This window comes from Fundulus heteroclitus, chromosome 18 (genome assembly GCF_011125445.2).
Source record: "Fundulus heteroclitus isolate FHET01 chromosome 18, MU-UCD_Fhet_4.1, whole genome shotgun sequence".
NCBI classification, from domain to species: domain Eukaryota; kingdom Metazoa; phylum Chordata; class Actinopteri; order Cyprinodontiformes; family Fundulidae; genus Fundulus; species Fundulus heteroclitus.
Window position 1 is genome coordinate 8,387,040 of NC_046378.1, and position 6,478 is coordinate 8,393,517.

Here is a 6,478-nt window from a genome sequence, read left to right on the forward strand (position 1 = left end):
AGGTGAGAAGAGTGAAGTCTAATAAACAGAGGGAAAGGAGGGCAGAAAACTGGCAGGAGCAGAGGGAGAACTGGATCTAATGGGGAAGAATGGCCAGATCTGAGGGAACAAACCTAACTAACCTAAGGAAGAGCAGAACTAACAGAACTACTAAAAAAAGAAACGAATCTAACAATCACAAGAATGCATAATAAACAGAAATACTGAACAGGAACAAAACAAATAAAGGCAAGCATAAAATTAAATAATAAAGAACATAGGTTAACTAGACAGGAACTGAATCTAACAGATATCTGAATAGACTATTACCACCATTATCTAGTTGATCTAAAACCGGTGCTTTAGTACCATTTGGGGTTTCATGTCAGTACAAGCTGTTGGTCTGCAAGCCTAAATACAAAAACGTTTATGCATTTCAACCTACAATAAGGCATCTGTATATTGGCCAGGGGCGTAGCTATGGGTGGGCCTGGATGGGCCTAGGCCCACCTACTTTGTATCAGGGCACACCCAATGAAGTGGATTTACTTAAAAAAAAAGTATTTATTTAGGCGTTTCACTTAACGTCATCATAAAAATCATACTGAAATAAAATAAAATGAAGCAGAATAAAATTAATTTTATGCTTGTCCGAAACATGAAAACAGCAAGCTTCACTTTCTAGGTCTCTAGGTCTAACCCTAACCAGCGGCTCAGAGAAAGTAAGGACTGTAATAAGCCAAATGCTGGAAACATCAAATTTGTTGAGAAACCGTCACTGCATGAAAAGTGAGATTTTCGTCCCCGTAAACTACCGCAGATCTCCCTAATTTTCGGCAGTTAACGACAATTTGCAACCCGTGCTTGTCGCCGTTTTCAGTGCCACAAATTGTCGGAACCGGACTCTGACGTATGTGGAGAGCGATCAGCTGCACTAATGGCCCTAATTAGCATATGAATGCAGCGAACCCGCGCGGCTGGCCAGGTCTGGCTTGAATAACCTACTCAGTATTGGCTGAAACCACTATTTTTAAATAAGTAAAATCGCTCCTGATTGGCAGCAAAACCACACGTGGCCAGGGCAGGCCAGAATGTTCTTACTCAGTATTGGCTGAAACCATTATTTTCAAACTAGTAAAATCACTCGTGATTGGTTGGTTGCTTTATATATATATATATATATATATATAAATAATGCTGTATATTCATGTTATCTTATGTAGGCTACTACACTATCATTAGGCTACCTTCAAGGACATGAATGAATTTATACAGGAAATTAACATTTGCCAGGAAGATGTTTATGCAAAGAAAGAGCTTTATTAAAACACACACACACACACACACACACACACACAACTATATACAACGCGAGGATCTTCCCACACATGCGTATCCAAAAAACTACAACTCCGTGAACTGTCCGTGCGCCTCCTCGGGGTTGTAGGCAACTGCTGGCGGCGTTCTTTCCGAGGGAGGTCCGATGTGCAGACGCCTGCTGTGCATGGCTTTGTACTTCGGCGTCGCCTCTAACCGGGACTGCAGCTTCACACAGAGTTCAGAGAGATCCGGCCTACGAAATGACGGCGCCCCGCCAACGACGCCATCTTCCTCGTCAGACATGAGGTCGACGGTGGCGGACATCCAGAGTTCCACTTCCTCATCAGCTAGCACGCTCTGCCTCGATTCCTGCAGCTGTAAAAAACAAAACAATGAATCAGTATTATGCGATGGGATGCACTGCGTATGGACACAACACATCTATCAATGCACCTGAAAAATAGTCACCAAATAAAGTCTTACCCTCTTTCTTCTCGCTCGACTCCGAGCTGAATTCTTGGCAGCTTCCGCCCGCATTGAGTTCTCTGGCTGCGTATATCTGAAGCTCCTGCGTACCGTCTCGTAATACGTCTTACAGGCGGCTGGAAAACAAATGAGAGTGGTATGAATAAAAACCAAACGCAAGTCACAGTAACATTAAAAACAAGGGAGAAACAGTAAAACAAGTCCCTTACACACAATGTCGTCTTTATCAATATAGTGTAAATCGAGGCTTGCAGTTATTGCTCCGAGCAGATAGGAGGTAACTGCCTCATTATGAGGCGTGCTTAGTCTGTGAAAACAAAATGTACAGTTATGATCGGTATCTATCCGTATTTATTTCCTTTTATCGCAGAATGAAAGCATATTCTTTAAATCTTACCCTTGCGCCGGTTCATAGCGCCTGCAATTTGTCTCCGAGTTGTGAAGACGGCGTACTGTAAATCACAAAAAATACACCCTTAGCTTTGGGTTATGGCTAGGCTACTTTTAGCTTAGCTAGCAGTCAAATATATTCTTACCGCAAGCTTTTGTGCATCCGTCTTCTCTTCTTGGAGTTAGTCTCTCCCGCACAGTTCTTCGACTGCAGAGCCGCCATCTTGTCCTCTATGGACAGCAACCTGGAGTTTACCGAATTCTGCAGTTGAGTGAACCTCTCATTCATGTCGGCAGTATGTTGAGTAAGCTGACGAGACAGTCCACTGATAGCAATCAGCAGTTTCTTCTCGTCAGTCTGGGGACTGGCTGAAAGTTGTGGATCGCGTCCTAGAGGAGTTGAACGCGAGACGTTGTCCGGCATACCAGTAAAATCCAAACACAGTAAAGTCGTCGTCTTCTTCTTCTTTTTCTTCTTCTTTAGGATTTAACGACAGCTTGCATCCATAGTTGTTGCATTACTGCCATCTATTGGATCCTAATATATATCCTTCAAATCCTTATGATCCCAGAATAAAAAAAAAACCCGAAAAATCTTTGTACACCCCTTTTCTATACTTAATAATGCAGATAATGAATCACTACAAATTATTATTTTATTTATATTTGTATCCTCCACCCATTCTAAAGCTAATAATATAGCACATAATTCTACCGCATATATACTAAAATAATTAGATGTTCTTTTTGAAATATTAATTTTTAATTCAGGAATCACTACAGCTACACTAGTTGCTTCATTTTTTGGATTTTTCGAACCATCAGTATAAATTTGCAAATTATCATTATATTTAATCTGTATTTGATTGTAAAATTCTTGGCAGATATCTATTATATTTCTTGTCTTAATATTTAATAATGATCTATCTGTATTAATATATTTCCATATCCATGTAGGTCTCAAAGCCCACAATACTGTTGGACTGAATTCTTTGTTATATACATTAAATGTTTTTGCTCTATCATCCCCAATCCATCCAAAACTATTAAATTGACCCTTTCGTCTTTCCCAACAACTTTCTAATACTTTCATAACTGGATGATCTTCATCATGTCCTTTTAAATTTATCCAGTAATTAACCATTATCTGTTGCCTTCTGATACATAATGGCATTTCTCCTGATTCTATTTGTAAAGCACATACTGGAGTTGATTTAACTGCCCCTAAACAAATTCTCAATGCTCTAGCTTGAATAACGTAAATTTTTTTTAACCTACTTAGCCGCTGAACCATATACCACACTCCCATAATCTATTCTTGACCTAATTAGTGACACATACACATTTTTATGCGATTCAAAACTTGCACCCCATGTTAACCCTGCTTTCATTTGAGCGTTTTAATGGAATACTGGGAAAGTTTAATCACAACAATAGGACAATTGAAGTCCAGATTATGAGGCAATTTCAGCAGAGCCAACAGCTTCATATGCCATGGACATGTGAATATGGTGCAGAATTTGCCAGTATTTTAGGAAGACAAATGGTTGGGACTTTGTCATGCAATGACACAGCTGATATGCTTTATGTGAAGCACAGTGTTTTGGTGTCAGCAGAACGAAAGCCAATAGAAGTTTGGGGCTTGCAGGGAACAGACACGTCATACCCAGCATAATTTCTGCCAGTTGAGCGCATTGCTGGGAGATGTGTAGTTAATACATCCTCTGTGCATTTAAGTAAGACCAAAAAAAAGGTCACTGTAGTCATGCCACTATGCACAGTAGTTGAGCTCTAGGAGACTGTGATCTCTGCAGACCTCTCATTCTGATTCTAATGTTTGCATGGAATGCACATTTTACCTTGCTGATTCTGATTCACATTTTACCAACTGATTCTGATTAAAACAAATTTTTGAAATAAATTATTTTGTGTATTTTTTTTACATAACATTTGCCATTGCTAATGGCATACACAGTAATCTAGCATACTTTAATTAAATAAATCAATTCAAGGTAAAATGTAAGAGTCTATATTTAGGTTATATAGAGCCTGATCTATTTGTACCAGAGATTTTCTTACCTTTTAGAGAAATGTCACTTGGGGTAAAACTCCCCCTGCAACCCTGATTTACATTTGTTTAGCTCACAGCATTTTCATTTACATGTTAAAGCCTCCCCTAGAATTAGGAGGAGGGGGGTCATGGGGGGACAACTCCCAAGGTAGGCCCACGTCAATTTCTGACAATTCACGGCAGTTTTCGGTGTTGCCTGCAAATTGCCGTGAACAGCCGTTAACCTGAACTTCCACGACAATCTACAGTGCCGCATAGTGACGAAAATCTCACTTTTCATGCAGTGCGTCAGCATGTGAAGGTGGTGTTGATGTTGTCACGATGTGTGCCGTACTAAACATTCCTCTCGAGGGGGCATGAAACAGAAGACTGGCCGATTCTTTTTGGGGGAGGCGCATTGTGGGGCTGCATTCAGGCGCACATATCCAATTTAGTCACACGGTAATGTCGGTGTGTACTTTTAAGGGGCATTTTCAGGGTCTTGTTACATTGGGAGCTTCAGCACAGACCCCTCATTCATCTTTCTCTAAAAAAAAAAAGAGAGCGCTTTACAGTCCGCATTTATGAATTTTCCCCAGCGTGTTTACCCCTTGAGCCCAACGCAGAACTAAAAAGAATTGTTTCCGCCCCCTCAGCCCCTCAACCGGTTATCATTCGGAATGCGAGGTATAGACAGATAGATGTGCCCTGTTCAAATACAGGGGAAATAATGTGCTCAGGATGGAGATGGGGTGTCAAACGTGTCGCTGTGAAAGGTGACAACATGAACTGTAACAATCTACAAGAGCAGGAGCAGATCAGAGGAGAACTCAGCTGCAGGATCATGCGTAAAGACGCAGCTTAACAACCGCTGCAACCGTATTTGCCCCTTTTTAACTGTTAACTATATTGTGTTTAATAAAAGGGGAAAAAAATAATAGAAGTTTTCCATTCATAAAAAATGGTTTCGTGTGTCCTGGGCATCTAGATCGATGATGCGACGGTGGCTGTTTCTGAGTGATTTGCGTTCAGAAACGGAAATAAAAACTTTGACAGGCTACTGCAGTTGAAATGATCCAGAAGTTACTTCGCCTAGTTTGCGGCTGTAAATCATCTCATGTTTGGGTCCTAGTCCTAATTATTTTTTCCTCCGTCAATATAAGGATGTTAACATCCAGAAAAGACTTTCTCTGTTCAAGTGACCAGAGGTCTTCTCCTCCCCCTCGGCCTGTATCTTCTGTAAACTTACAAAGTGCAAATTTTAACAAATAAATGTACTTTTACCTATAATTATTTGGCTCATCCATTTTTTTTTTGGCTAGACCGAAAACTAATGTCTCTGGTATAGGTTGTAAGTTTGCAGAAAGTAAGAGATGGCGTCACCTGCAAGATGTGTTGAATTTACGCATAAACAAGAAACGCGTGGGCGGAGCTGGGGCTTGCTTTGAGCGAGGCAGGACTTTATAAGTTTACCGTAAATGGTAAATGGGCTGCATTTTTGCATTTCAAGTCACACCAATCACTCAAAGAGCTTCATGCTAGAGACAGATTCATTCTCCTACTCAGAGTCACAAACACACGTGTTACCACCGATTAATGCAAAGGAAAACGTCAAAAAGTTGTCTTTAACACTTCTTCACGTGAAACTGATGAACCGCGTGCTGATGGTCACTGTCTAAACCTCTAAAATTATAATGAAAACCAATGAAAGAGATGAAGACGATTCTAAATTATTCTCATTTCTTTTTTACTGCATGTAGAAAACAATAACCAGTTTGCCCAGAGTCGCCCTCTAGTGGGGGAACAGCTGAAGTACAGCTGCCTTAAGAACTCATATTTTCATAAAGCTGAATTAGAATGAACTGTTCAGTTTTATTCAAATAAGGATTAAAGTGATTTGTCATGCACACAATATGCAGTAGAGGAACAAGAGGGGCTTTTCTAGGTGCAACATAACCAAACATGTATTCCTGGACAGAAAACACTCTCAACATATTATCTTTAAATTTACTCTAGTGACAGTTTTTTAGACTTAATTAATACTGTAATTACTTTCAGTTCCTGAACATTGATTTTAAAAAAAGAAAACACTGACAGGATTAGGATTTCTCTGTAAAACTGCCCCAAGTCAAAAGATAATTAGTGAATCTAATGCTCTTGTCACTCAATTTACAATTTTGGGATGTGTCGTCTAAAAGCCACACAGAGGGAGTTTGGTAAATGTTCTTGCATGTGATACATTGTACCGTGTTT

At 40.0% G+C, this 6,478-nt stretch overlaps 1 long non-coding RNA gene across 2 annotated transcripts; it reads right to left on the reverse strand.

Annotated features, from left to right (window-relative positions):
* Positions 1-1,525: 1,525 nt before the first annotated feature.
* LOC118566792 lies at positions 1,526-3,034 on the reverse strand. 2 transcript variants are annotated; one of them, XR_004933288.1, is made up of 5 exons: positions 2,322-3,034; positions 2,183-2,237; positions 1,995-2,092; positions 1,783-1,901; positions 1,526-1,674 (listed from the first exon to the last, which is right to left on the reverse strand). It is a non-coding gene; the product is annotated as an uncharacterized LOC118566792 (long non-coding RNA). The 2 variants fall into 2 exon arrangements; XR_004933287.1 differs by having other exon boundaries at positions 1,531-1,674; positions 2,183-2,606.
* Between the last annotated feature and the right edge of the window lie 3,444 nt (positions 3,035-6,478).